This window comes from Neovison vison, chromosome 10 (genome assembly GCF_020171115.1).
Source record: "Neovison vison isolate M4711 chromosome 10, ASM_NN_V1, whole genome shotgun sequence".
Taxonomy (NCBI): Eukaryota; Metazoa; Chordata; class Mammalia; order Carnivora; family Mustelidae; genus Neogale; species Neogale vison.
In genome coordinates this window covers 72,143,445-72,156,578 of record NC_058100.1, presented here as the reverse complement: position 1 = coordinate 72,156,578, position 13,134 = coordinate 72,143,445, and positions in this window count along the sequence as shown.

Genomic DNA, 13,134 nt, shown 5'->3' with positions numbered 1-13,134 from the left:
CATGTCAATTACACCTCCATAAAATTTTTTAATTTTAATAAAATTTTATGCAAATTATGTGAATTTATTTAAAATTAAATTTTATGGTATTTATTTATTTTTATAAAAAATAACTTTTTTCAGTTTAAAAACTCTGCTGTCCCATTTTAGAGATGAGGAAGTTGAGTCACGAAGAGGTTAGGTAACTGGCCCAAGGCATTACCTTCCCCAGAATTCAGGCCAGGCAGTCTGGCTCTAGATCCTGTGGCTCTAGATCGTCACATCTCTTGGCTGGCTCTTTGCATCACCAGCATCCTTGAGGTCCTGCTGCCGCGTAGTGAAAGCTTTTGTTCCAGAATGGGGGACTTCACCATCTGAACAGGATCATGCACTTGGACGCGAAGCTTGAGTTCCAGTTCCTCATTTGCACTGACTTTGGGTTGAAAGGCACCTACGTCTGTGTTGAGGATGGTGTGGGGCAAATCTTTAGATTGCCCAAATGTTCATATGCAGGGTCCCCACCACGGTGTGGACTGCCCTTGCCCTGCACCTGGGAAAACAAAGACGGCAGTAAAACTCATAGCCTTAGCGAACTGAAATGGTAGAATAGAATCTAGAATTCCGCAGAATTTTAATTAAATGTTCAAGATATAAATCATTCATTTATCACTCTTCAAAAAGTCCATCCAATGCTTGCGGTTTAGGGACTATTAATAAAAGTTTCTGAAATGCAAAAAAAAAAAAAAAACAAGAACCAAACAGCTGCTCTGTTCACCCCTATGAGGGGCGATTGCGGGGGCAGCACTGTAGGAATTTAGTGAGCTCTGTCCCATGTGCTCTGGGCTGGTGCCTGGGCCCAGCAGGATCCAAACCACAGCAGAGAAGGGGGAGCCCACTTGAGTGTGCTTTCTTGGAGGGTGTGCTTGAATTGGGTGTCCCCAAAAAGACCTGTCTGGGGACTGCCTGTCTCTTTCAGGGGTTTGTGTACAGAATGTGGGGTAGGGGTAGCGACTGGAGAGGAGAAGAAAAGCTTTTTAGGAAGGCCCATGTCCCCCTACCTAAGCAAGCTACCCACAGATTCTTTCCTACCCTGCCACCCCAAATCTCCGGACTCCTCAGGGGTCCTCAGGTCTCTAGGCAGAAGCACTCTGGGGAGTCAGGGAGCAGACCACTCTGCAGGATGCCCCCCTCCCATTCCCCAGCTCCCATACCCAGAGCGCCCAGTGGGATTTGAGGGAGGGCCCAGGAGGGCGAGGCGCAGGCAGATCTGGGTCCAATGCCTGCAGGAAGCCTCCTGCATCGTCCTCTTTGTGACGTTGGTCTTTGTTGCCCATGGGGCTACCACAGCCATCCATTTATGAGGTCTTATCATCGTACACCCTAGCCATGCCGTAGTTACATAAATAACCTCTCTGAACTTGACACCCCTAAGGCCTACATCACTCTGATAACAAAACAGCATTTATGGAGTCCGTCCACATGCTGGGCAGACAGACACTTACCTGACGGCTCGAGTCGGATCCTCCCAACAGTCCCGTGGGGGGCTGTGCCCCAACGGAGGGGCCAGGAAGCCAGGGTCCCACAGCTTCCTGGGGAAGTCGCACAGCTGAGGTTCCAGACGGTCGCATCATGCGAGTCCCAGACTTGGAAGCCTATCCAGGGAGGAACCTTTCCAGGGAGGGCATCGGTTGAGGGAAGTAGAGTACAGTGTCTTCAGATCTCCCCGAAAAAGAGAGCATGTCCCCACCAAGCAGAGTGGAGAGCTTCTGCGGGACCAGAACCAAACAGCTGCTCTGTTCACCCCTATGAGGAGCACCTGACTGGAGAGACCGCGCAGGAGCGGAGGGCAGGGCGGGGTGGGAGGTTTAGCTACAGTGTGTGAGCGGGTCCAGCCGTGGTGACGGCTGTCAGTACACCTTCTGCAGGGACAGGGAGGTCGCTCAAACAAGGTAACAGCGAGAGCTCCTGTTTATTATGTGTTGCTATACCTGGGTCACCTCTTCCGCTCCTCCCAGCCATCCTGGGTTGCTCCAGGATTATCTCCATAGAGCAGATGAAGCAGCTCAGGTTTAAGTAACCTGCCCGGGACGCACAGGTAGGCACGGGTGGTGCTAAGATTTCAACCAGGTCAGCTCCAGAGCCACTGTCCCTGACACTTCTCAGCCTGTCGCATGCCTCTGTTTCTCCGGGTCTGGCAGACTGGGAAGGCCTTCACGCTGGCTGGGCTAGCTCCTCTTTTTCTTGTCCTGCACTCAGGGGCACCATGGGGAGACGGGGGTGGGGGAGGGGTGGCTCCCACAAATTCCCAACCCCAACCTTAATGACAAAAGCTCGCGCTCGCCTGTGGAGGGACACCCTGGCACTCTGTGTTTGGGAACCTGAGCCAGGCCTCCAGACACTCACCCCACTCTGGTACCTGAGAAAGCAAGAACAAGTTCTAGACTTGTCAAGCTAAGTCAGGCCCTGTTGTTTTCACCAAGGTCTTGCCTCAAGCGTTTGGGGTGGTGGTGGGGGGCCGGGCTTTCTGAAGAACCTGTCAAGGCTTGGGGTGTGCAATCAGAGATCTTGGCTGTGTATCCTGAGCTAAGTTACTTAGCTTTTTTTTCTTTTCTTTTTTCTTTTCTTTTTCTTTTTTTTGAGTTAAGTTACTTAACTTCTCTGAGCTTCGTTTTCTGATCTACCTCAAAGGTATGTATGGTATGGTTATTTTACATACCTCAAAGGTATGTAAACTCAAGTGCTTTGTGGTCTGCCCTGAGTCATCATAGGTCGCAAGTCCCACCAGGCCAGGAATCGCACTGCGGCCTTGTCCCTGTCACCTGCCTAGACAGCCTCCTTGCTTCCTCCAGGTTTCTTCGTGGCTGGCCCTCCCGGGTACCTCTCCCTTCAGGAGGCTTCTTCAGGGCTTGTCCCTCTGTGGTGATTGTCCAGCATCCACCCTGTTCTCTAAGCTCCTTAACCTTGCCCCCAACTTGGGAAGGATGGTCACACAGTGGTCCTTCAGTGGGTGTTTAACAGGGGACACTCTGGGCACCTGGGTGGCTCAGTTGGTTGGGCGACTGCCTTCGACTCAGGTCATGGTCTCGGAGTCCTAGGGTTGGGTCCCGCATTAGGCTCCCTGCTCCATAGGGAGTCTGCTTCTCCCTCTGACCTTCTCCTCTCTCATGCTCTCTCTCTCTCAGATCAATAAATAAAATCTTAAAAAAAAAAAAAAAAAAAAGAAGGGACACTCTGAGGAGTGCAGAAGTGAGAGGAGAGCCAGCTTCTGACAGGGCGGTGGGAAGGGCCTTAGCACTATAGCCTCAGGCCTTTTTCGAAACAGCCTTCCTTGTCCTGGGTAGAGTATCATCCCACAAGCAGCTCTCTCCTGCAGTTTCCTGAGGGGCTGACAGCCTGTCCCGCTCCGGCAGGAGCTCCAGGGCAGAGGCCCTGCTTCTGTCCTGTTCCCATCAGACCAGCCTGCCTGGTCAGGGGCCACTCCCAGGACCCTGCAAGTGGCTGAGCTCAGGCTGGCTAATTTGACTTGAGCAATTACTTCCCTCAGGGTGAGACAGTGATCTCGCTGAGCTTTTTGGTTTTTTGTTTTGCTTTGTTTTGTTTTGCCTTCCCATCCAGGAACCTAAGAGCTGTTTTGCAACCATTTGCCCCTTTCCTCTGGCCCCAGAAGCAGGGGAGACTTCCTTCGTCCTGGGCTGAACTGGCTGGAGAGCAGGAGCAAGGGTGGGGTGTGCGTGCAAGGCCCTGCCTTCAGGGGCTTTCTCCGGAATCTACCCAAGGGGGTCCTTCCCATCACAGGACCTACAGAGTGACTCGGCTGAACACCGAGGCCAGTGGTTCTGGACTCTGGTCCAGCACCAGGGGGATCCCTCTCCAAGCACAGGAGACGTGCTGCCTGGCCACCGCCCAGAACCCAGAGCATGGCTGACAGGAGAAGCCCCCTGCTCAGGACAAAGCCCACAACAGGCATTTCCTCCACGCTCAGAAGGTCAAGTTCTTTGCACTCAGGCACGTCCATCCACACACACACACACACACACACCCAGAGGAAGTCAGACAGTGAGAAATGGTGACTGGCTTTAAATAAACACAATCAGCTATTTTAGACCTCTGGGGACTGGGTGCCTTTTCTGGGCTGCCAGACACACCTTTCCCGGAGCAACACCTGTTGAGACTTGCCCAGCCCCCAGCCAGGGCCGCGCACACCAAAACAGAGGCCCGGCGCCCCCTGCTGGTGAGTCTGGACACCCACGCCAGTTTGGGTGATGCAAACACACCAGGAAAACTCGGCTGTCCTGTTTTGTGGGATACGGAGATGAGCAAGCAAGGAGAGCTCCCATCTTATTCTCTCCTTTCCTTCCAAGGATCCAGATGGATTTACGTCCATTCATTCTCCGAAAGGCAGGATTCACCTCCCTGTGGTGTGGAAGGAAAGATGAGGCTCAGAGAGTTCAAGCGACTCTCCCCATGTAACACAGCAAGTTGGAGCTTCCCACTTGGGAACCATCGAGGAGGCAGACGGGCCCATTGAGTGTCACTAGGCCCACTGGACCCCGCAGGCAGAACTCACAGTGTCTTCTCATCTCCTTCGGCCAAGGCCTCCTCCTTACCATCTTTTCCCTGGCTGGACAGTAATGACCGCAGCACCACTGACCCCATTGGGCTACAAGTGACCTGTCTGAACAGCATATTCTGTGGTGGCTGTGTGATGTGGAAACCTTTGGAGGAGAACGAGGAGCCACTTCTGTATTCTGGGTCCACTTGGTGAGTGTCTAGGCCAAAGAAATCATTAATGTTTCAACAGAGACACTGTCAGATGGGGCAGTGGGATAAGGCACCCACCCCCCTTGAAGGTAGGGGGGTCCTGGCGTAGGAACTGTGGGTCCAGGAGAAGGAGCCTGCCATGTCCTCCCGTGGGGGAGCTCTCAGTCATGGAAAGGGCAGGCCAGATAGAACTACCAAGAAATCACATCCTCAAGAGAGGAACGTCACTGAATTTACACATGGAGGTGAACTGGGGGGACTCCTGAGGCTGAGGTCAGGTGGGCATCTCAGGCCTAGATCATTCCTACCATGTCAGGAGTTTCCCGTATCATCCTTGCCTCTGTGCTTAGCATCTCCAGGATGATAAGGGGCACTGGGCACTCACTTGTCCTTCTAGCAAGGGGCCCCTCTTTGGTCTTCTAGAGAACATACAGGTTGAAATAAGGTCCATGTCCTGCTTTTCTTGGGCCCAGGCCACCTTGGTGTCACTTCTCCTGGACACCCCTGGACTCCAGGCTGAAATAAATCCTAATAACTGACTGCAGATCACATAAGAGCTTTTTCTTTTCAGAGTTGCTGGTTAGGGATCAAAGAGGCTCCCACCCCTGCCGGGTCCTGGCTCTCTGCCCTTGAGGCCAGGGCGATATGGGGAGTGTGTAGGTAAGACCCAAGCTAGCCCTGTGCTATTTGTCATAGTGCCTCTCCAGCTCTGGGCATCTTGCTGGGCTGATTTGGTGATAACTACAGGGGTCAATGACCCACAGTCCCCAAAGCTGTCTTCTCACCTGGGAGAGGCTTCTTCTGTGGCCCTTTCTCCTCACCAATTCCCCTGTGTGGCCAAGATCCCTTGGTAACAGATTCCATCACTCGGTCACAGGTAACCCCTACTTCCTGCAGCATGCTAACAACAGGACAAGGATTTGGAACCAGACAGACTGGGATCCGAACCCCGTTCAAACTGTTACTCTCTGTTACCTTAGGCAATCGGCATTACCTGTCAGGATAATGTCAGTTTACAAATCTTTCAGTGAGGATAATATAGAGGACCCTTGAACAACTTGCGGGCCAGGGGTGTCAACCCCCTGCGTGGTCAAAAATTAAAGTATAATGTTTGACTCCCCAAAACTTAACTACTAAGAGCCCACTACTGTTGCCCAGAAGTCTTACTGATAACCTAAATAGTCGATTAGCAATGATTCTATTTGCTTTATGTATTCTATACTATATTTTTACAACAAAGCAAGCTAGAGAAAAGAAAATGTTATCACAAAAGGGGTAAGGAAGGGAAAATACATTTACGGTACCAGACTATATTTATCAAAAGAGATCTGTATGTAAGTGGACCCATGAAATTGAAACCCATATTGTTCAAAGACCAACAAACCATGGCATGTCCAGCGTGAGGTGGTGTAGGAATGGAAGGGAATAATGCAGTGACTCCACGGAGCATGTACGCCGGGTCAAGGAGAGGGGAATCTAGAGGATAAACATGGAATATCTTGCTGGAGTGTTCATTTTACCAGGAAAAATTAGGGAAATGTATCTTGGAGTAAATCATCAAAATGTAAATTCTGAGTGCATTTTCAAGAAGAAAGAGCAGGCTGAAAGAAATGCTGTTACTTGGGGTCACTTGTTGGGTTACTCTCTAAACTCAGGGGTAGGGGTGGTGGTTAACAGTCCCTCTCCAGCCTTCTGGAGTCTTTGGTAGAAGAGTCTGAGGTGTGTGAGTTCCTTCTTGATGCACAGCGGGACAGACCTCTTCAGCGGAGCCATCTCAGCCCATATCTGAGATCTTTCCTGGGCTTCAGCCACCAGCACAAGGACGAGAATCGGAGACCCCAGGGAGAGACTGGGGTAGGTGCTCTCTTGTGCAAAGTTGCTAGCTGATAAAGAAAGGTGGGTGGGGAGAGTCTCTTTTTGCAGACTCCAGGGTGGGAGGCACAGGGATAAAGCAAGTCGCTCTGGCTTACTCTAGTATTCTGAGGCCCAAGGCAGAAGACCTGGGAAAGTTCAGGCTGACTCTGGGAATTTGGTTGGGGATAGCACTCAGAAACTGGCTGTCGTGGTTCTGGTCACCTTTGAGAGGAGGAGAGCTATCAATGCACATTCCAGAATCCTGGAATCAAAAAGGAACCAAAATGTAGTGTGTGCATGGTATGTTTGTTCCAGGCTCTGGGCAATCCGACAACATGTATAGGGTAAAATAGCATAATCTCCATGCCCCGGGAGGTCATGAGACTTGCCCAAGGTCACACACTTACTGTGGTAGAAGCTATTAGTAGTTCCTCAATAATTGTCTGCTACTTCATCTCGGTTGCCAAAGCAGAGCTGCCTAGATAGAAGACTACATTTCCCAGCCTCCTGTGTGGCTAGGTGCAGTCATGTGACTGAGTTCTGACCAATGAGAAGTAAATGGAGTGTCCTGTGGCAGTTTCCAGGAACCTTCCTTAAGGTATAGTTTGTGTTTATGTTTTCTGCCCTTTCTCTTTGTTCCAATATTTTGCTGTTTAGCAGGTGGGTGCCACCTAGAGCCATGAAGATGAGGGCCACCCACTAGGAACAGCAAGACAGTGAGCTTGAAGACCAGGACATGGTATCAGCCCCCAACTCGTACCTCTAGGCTTTTATGTGGGAGAGGAATAAACATCTACCTGTTAAAGACAGGTTGTTGTGGGTTTTCTGTTACCTTCATTTGTACCTCATCCTAACTGAGGTACTTGGTAAGTGATGGAGTGGGGAATTTGAACCTGAGTCAGTGAGGTTTTTTTGTTTTGTTTTGTTTTGTTTTAATTAGAGGGAGAGAGAGAAGGGGTGAGGGGATAGCGGGGAGACGGAGAGAGAAAATCTCAAGCAGGCTCCATGCTCAGCTCAGAGCCCAGTGCAGGGCTCGATCCCATGACCCCAAGATCATGACCTGAGCCCAAATCAAGAGTCAGCTCTTGAACCAAGGGAGCCACCCAGGCGCCCCTCGAGGAGATCTTAAACCTAAGATTTCTCACTACAATGTGGTGTTTCTGGGGCCCCTGTATGTACTCCCACTGTACTTCCATAAGCTCTTAGTGTGAAACATTACTTGGAATTACAATGGTGTGGGGGTTGAAGGAGGGGGAACCTTGTCTGTAACTCTTCACACACATTTATTCGAGGATAGCCCAGGGACCTTGAATGAATCAGAGGCACCTTGGAGCTAAAGCCCAGGACCCTGAGAGGATGGTTGAGGGAACATTTCCCTTAAGATCCAGGAAACTCCATTCTTCTTCCCTTGGACTTGCCACACAGCCACCTCTTGTGACAAGTGCATTCACGCAGCCCCCTCTCTCTGACTCCAGACTCATCGGACAGAATCTGGTCACCTGGGACACCTCTAAGTAAACTGTGCAAACACAGGTGAGCAATGACAAAGGGGCATTCCCTTTCTGTTGGGGGATTTTGCAAGAGCTTTGAAGCCCAGCACAATTTCACGTAGGCAAGGCATGACCCGCTTTTAGTGAGAAGGTATATTTTCTCTTACCCAATTTCAATAGGGGTGTTAGAACTTAGTCTGAGTTAAAAGGGCTTTGAGATCTACTGTAAGCCACCCGACCTCCATGTCGCCAAGGAGAGTCTGAAGTGGGACTCACAACAGCTGGCTATAAGTCTGAGAAGATGCTCCTTGCAAACAGAGAAGATATTTAACTAGCTGGGTGACCTAGAGGAAGTCTCCTACCTTGTCACTTCCTGGTTCCTATGATGGGAATTACAATCACTATCTCTCAAGGTTACTGCAACACTGAATGAAATGCTAAATATGAAAATACTCCAAACTTCGTAAAGCATTTACAAATGTGAAAGATCGTGATTATTTCTCATTTGTATAGTTGTTGACACTTTGTACCCAACCAGATCCTCTTTCCTGGGTTGATGCACACACACACACACACACACACACACACCGCCGAACTGTGTGAGGACTGGTGCTAACAGTTCACAGCTATTCCCTTTCCAGAGAATTCCCTTGGCTGAAAGGAAGCTGTCTTTCTTGGGAGCCTGCAGCCAACGACTGCCTGACACAGGGGTGGGAAAGGTCGGCCCCCTTTCCCTTGAGATAGGATTATCTCTGGTGCAATCCATGCTCCAGGACTCCCCAGAGAATCAAGCTGATACTGGTCCTCAGTGGAGACCCCAAACTAGCTTAGCTCCATCCTGCCCTATCCTGCTTTCTTCTCTTTCTCCAGTAGATCACACGTGCTGAAATCTGCTTTTAGGGAACTTGACCCAAGTGTCTACCTCACAAAATTTCTGTGAAGATAAAATGATATAATAGAGATACATACCATGCCTGGTATGTAGCGAGTGTTTAATAGATGTTAGAGATTGTTATCTGGGAGACCTGAGTATTAGAAACATCCTAATGTGATAGTAAAGGGTGGAAATATGGTGGGTTGGCCAATGGATTGAATTTCACCTGCTAAGGGAATAGGATGAACAGAGAGGGACAACTGAGTTTTCTTGGCTGTCAATGGTTCTCTCTGCTTTGGTCCTTCCAATGAAAAAAATTTCAATCATTGCATACATTCACCAACAGAGGGCGCCATTTCAACACAAATAAGTGCGTTTCCTCTGCTAATCTGAACCAAGTTTCATCAAAACTGTGGAGGTCGGTAGGGATGATCAGTTATATAGCAGAGCAGACTTAGGAAAATGCCTTAGAACCAGTACAGATAATAGGAGAGGACAGAACAGGGAGAAATACTGAGTCGGGCTGGTGGGGAAGCTTCCTGGGAGGTGAAGCTTAAGTTGGGCACTCTGGAGCGAAGGGGGTGGTTGGGAGACCACGTCCCCAGGGGAAGCCATCAACCTAGGCTAGGTGATGGGGCCTGGGCAGAGCAATGGCAGCAAGGGTGGCTAAGGGAGTGTGTGAAGGACCTCAACAAGGGAAACAGGACTGTAATTCCAGCCAATGGGTTATAAGAGAACAATGGGCCCACTGATGCAGGGGCAGAAGTCAGGATGGACCCTGACAGCATCTTCTCCAACCGGCTTGGCTGCCCTGTTATGGTGTCCACAGTGATCTCGCCCTACAGAGCACCTTCCCAACAGGCCATAATTCTGCAGGATTCCTGCTCTGTGTAGATTCCAGAAACCAGCTCAGTATTCAGAAATGTTAATAGCATTGTAAGATTCCATTGGTTCTTTCCCGTTCCGTGTAGGGAAGGAAAGAAGTGACCCACAACTGTCTCTAGCCTCTGCTCTAGAAGAGAGGAATCATGCAGTAATTTGAACAGCGAAGGTTTCATAGAAGAAATAGTAACTATTTTCAGGGAATTAACTACCCAGTGGGAGTAGAAGATAGAGAAGAAACACACTTAGACCCGGAGGGAGCACCCAAGGCGGGGGTTCCGTCCTTGTTGGAGAAGGCGTGGCTGCAGCTCCCTGATGGCAGAGAAATTGTCTGGGTTGTTTCCGGACAAAGCTGGTCCACACTCAGAGAGCCAAGTCTGGAGTGCAGAGAATGGCAGGCTGGGATTGCCGGCCAGAAGCCTCTAGGGCAGGTGGCCATATAACTCCCCAGGAAGTGGCTTTTGGGAGATGATAATGAGCTCATGGCGAAGCCACCTCGGGCTCACTGAGAACTCCTTGGAAAGCTGCTCTGGGAAAGCACTGCGGGCTGCACTTCCCAGAAAACTGGCTGAGTCACCCTTGCTCTTCTTTGGGTGCACCATTGAGAGTGCCATGGAATTGGGAAACCAGGTGGGACACCCACTGACGTAGCCATGAGGAGGCCAGCAGGAGTGATGCCGAAACTTGCAGGGAGTGAACTCCCCCAGGGTCCACAGTCCCGCCAGCAAGTAGGAAAGCAGGTGCAACCGAACCACGAACCCAAGTTTCCTCTCCCAACTCGCCCTGTGTCTCTAGCGCCCTCTACTGACGAAGCTTAACGTGCACCAGCTGGCAAGGGAGAGGGGCTCCAGGCGTCTATGAAAGGTGGATTTGGAGCTGAAAGGCAATACGTTGATAACTGATACGGATGTTAGTGGGTTCCATGGGGGTGCGGAGGGGGCGGGTAGGGTGGGACGGCTCTTACTTTTGGAAATAAGCTTGCCGGCTGAGAAATGAATGGAGAACTCAAAAAATGAAGTTATAAGAGAACAGGCAAAGAAGGACTAAATCAGTAGAACTAAATAACATTACATAACAATGTATGTTACTAAATAACATACATTACTGTTATGTTATACATAACAGTATACATAAGTTAATTTCAGAGTTAATTTGAAATAAGTTAATAATTTGAATAATTTGAAATTCAATTATTTCAATAATTTGAAATAAGTTAATAATTTCAATAATTTGAAATTCAATTATTTCAATAATTTGAAATAAATTAATTTGAACTGTGATTCACATGATGCAAAACTCCAGAAAAATGAGATAAAGATAATCCTTACAATAGTATATAATAAAGATTGCACCATTACGAACTGAGGACTTTGACAAACACTGGGAAGTCGCAAAGTTTAATTTTTCATCTAACGTGGGAAACGTCCATAGTTGTGCAAGTGTATGGGTTTGAAGACAGGTCAGAAAAAGTTACTGGGGAGAACAGAACAGAGTTCTAAAATAAACTCACATACATACTCACAAACTCACTCACATTTAACATACATATGTCAAATGATGTCCTACATGGGATATTACAAAACCATTAACCAGAGAAGGAATTCTTCTTTTATGAAGTCTCAGAATTAAATATGACTTACTAAAAATTAAAGACCACTGTTCATCAAAAGACTCAATTAAGAAAAGAAATAGACAAAACCACGAATTGGTATAAAACAGTCACAATACATACATCTGAACATGCTATCCAGAATATATTAAAAACCTCCGTAACTCACTAACAAAACCAAACAACTCAATAAAAATGTGGATGACAGACTCAAGCAGGCACTTCACCGAGGAAGACATGCAAATGGACAGTAAACACATGAGAAAGTGTTCAACATCATTAGTCAGCAGGAAAAAATAAAAACCACAGTGAGCTGTCACTACACACCCACAGCCAACAACACATGTTGGCAAATATTTGGCATAATTGGAACTCTCTCACATTGCTCTTGGATGTGTGAAATGGTACAACTACTTCGAAAAGCTGTTTGGAGTTTTCTTATAAAGTTAAACACATATCTACTCAACAATCCTGTCATTCCGCATCTATGTATTTATCCTGATGTTATGGACTGAATGTTTGTGTCACTTCTGTCCCCAGTCCATGGGTTGAATCCTCACCTCCAGTACGATGGAGCCTTTGGGGGGTTAATTAATGAAGTCTTTGGTAAGGAGGACGGAGCCCTCATGAATGGGATTAGTACCTGATGGGATGTTGAAGTCTTCAACTGTAACAGTGAATTTGTCTGTTTCTCCTTGAAGTTTTCAGTTGTTGCCTCAAGTATTTTGATGCCCTGTTGTTAGGTGTACACACATTAACTATTGCTATGTATTCTTGGAGAACTGACACTTTTATGGTTCAGTAATGTTCCTCTTTATCTCTGATCATTTTTCTTATTCTGAAGTCGGCTTTCTGAAATTAACATCTACTTCAGGTTTCTTTTCTTTTTCTTTTTTTTTTTTTTTTAACTTCAGGTTTCTTTTGATTAGTGTCAGCATAGGATATCTTTCTCCATCCTTTTACTTGTAATCTGTGTCTTTATATTTAAAGTGGATTTCTTATAAATAACACAGGTGGGCCTTGTTTTTTACTTCCATGTATGTTAAATCTTTTGTAATTTTTCCACATTTCTTGGGTAGAACATGGGTGTTCTATTCCATTCTTGTTCTATTCCATTTCTTAGAATTCTTTTTTTCTTAGTTTGTGAGTCTGGGTAATTTCTATTGACATATCTTCAAGTTCACTGATTCTTTTCCTAACTGTGTCTAATTACTAAAGAGCCCACCAAAAACATTCTTCAGGGGCACCTGGGTGGCTCAGTGGGTTAGGCCGCTGCCTTCGGCTCGGGTCATGATCTCAGGGTCCTGGGATTGAGTCCCGCATCGGGCTCTCTGCTCAGCGGGGAGCCTGCTTCCTCCTCTCTCTCTCTCTCTCTGCCTGCCTCTCTGCCTACTTGTGATCTCTCTCTGTCAAATAAATAAATAAAATCTTTAAAAAAAAAAACCAAAACATTCTTCATTTCTGTTAAGGTGTTTTTTATTCCTAGCATTTCCTTTGCTTCTTTCTTAGAGTTTCCACCTCTTGCTTACATTACATACCCATTCCTGCATGTTCTTTTTTAACATATTTATTGTATGAATTTGAACTTCCATATCTGATTATTCCAAAATCAGTGTCCCTTCTGAATTTGGTTCTTTTCAAACTCTGTTTTTTCTTGCTTTTTTGTAATGTCTTATAATTTTTTT